General features: G+C 33.7%; 1 protein-coding gene across 1 annotated transcript in view; it reads right to left on the bottom strand.

Moving 5' to 3' along the window:
• DCC (deleted in colorectal carcinoma) overlaps positions 1-1,437 on the bottom strand; it is a 1,585,944-nt gene that overhangs the window by 1,025,463 nt on the left and 559,044 nt on the right. The window lies entirely within an intron of this gene.

Here is a 1,437-nt window from a genome sequence, read left to right as displayed (position 1 = left end):
TCTCTTCCAACACCATAACCCAAAAGCATCAATTCTTCTACTGTCTTCCTTATTCACTGTCCACCTTTCACATCCATATGAGGATATTGAAAATACCATGGCTTGGGTCAGGTGCACTTTAGTCCTCAAGCTGACATCTTTGCTCTTCAACACTTTAAAAAGGTCTTGTGCAGCAGATTTGTCTAATGCAATAAGTTGTCTGATCTCTTGACTGCTGCTTCTGTGAGTGTTGATAGTTGATCCAAGAAGAATGAAGTCCTTGGAAACTTCAATCTTTTTTCCATTGATAAGAATGTTATTTACTAGTCCAGTGATGCGGATTTTTGTTTTCTTTACACTGAGCTGCTATTCATACCAAAGGCTGTGCTCTTTAATCTTCATCAGTCAATATTTTAAGTCTTCTTCATTTTCACAGACAAGATTGTATTATCTGCATATCACAGGTTGTTAATGAGTCTTTCTCCAATCCTGATTCCACATTTTTCTTCATATAACCCAGCTTCTTGGATTATTTGCTCAGCATACAGGTTGAATAAGTATGGTGAAAGAATACAACCCTGTCATATTGCTAATTTTAAACCGTTAAGTTTTCCCATGTTCTGTTTGAACAACTGCCTCTTGGTCCTTGTACAGATTCCTCATGAGCACAATGAAGTGTTCTGGAATACTCATACTTCATAGCTTGTCATGATCCAGATAATCAAAAGCCTTTGCATAGTCAATAAAGCACAGGTAAACATTTTTCTGATGTTTATGGGGAAGGGGTAAAGAGATAGAAACAGCGCCTTCAGAGTGTGTATTGAAGGACAGGTCAAGAAATCAGGAACAATAGCTTCAAATTTTGATATTTTTGTATAATAAAGTTTCAATATATATATTTTTAAAAGCAGTAATTTTAAATTTACTCTCATATAAATTATATATATCTTAACATCTCTGTGGTAGGGAAGGATTCCTTAAGCAAAATAGGAGATAGCAACAACCCTAAAGATTTTTTTTTAAGATAGAATAAAAGAAAATAGAAGACCATTGTAATTTTAATCATTGCAGTAGATCAAATATGATAGGATGAGTCTAAAACCAATGGTCTTCCATATAAACTGTCACTAAATTCATAATAAAAGCTTTAAAAAAACAAAAAAACTAGACCACTGCTCAAATTGTACCTCTTGTAATTGTCACAGCCTAATACAGTATGCCATATGGCAAGTAGATATTGGGAAGAAGATTTTCAAAATGCAATAATTGGAGAATAATTTATGTTAACTGAGTCTAAGTAAAAATGTGTTTTTATTTGGAAAACGCTTATACACATTTATGCGTACCTTTATTCATATGTACATATATATGTGTGTGTATATATATGTATATATATAGAGAGAGAGAGAGACAGAGAGACAGAGAGAGAGAGAGAGAGAGAGAGAGAGAGAGAGAGAG

This window comes from Chrysochloris asiatica, unplaced genomic scaffold (assembly GCF_000296735.1).
Source record: "Chrysochloris asiatica unplaced genomic scaffold, ChrAsi1.0 scaffold00021, whole genome shotgun sequence".
NCBI classification, from domain to species: domain Eukaryota; kingdom Metazoa; phylum Chordata; class Mammalia; order Afrosoricida; family Chrysochloridae; genus Chrysochloris; species Chrysochloris asiatica.
The sequence above is the reverse complement of the archived record's forward strand: the minus strand, read 5'-3'. Positions and strand labels throughout refer to the sequence as shown.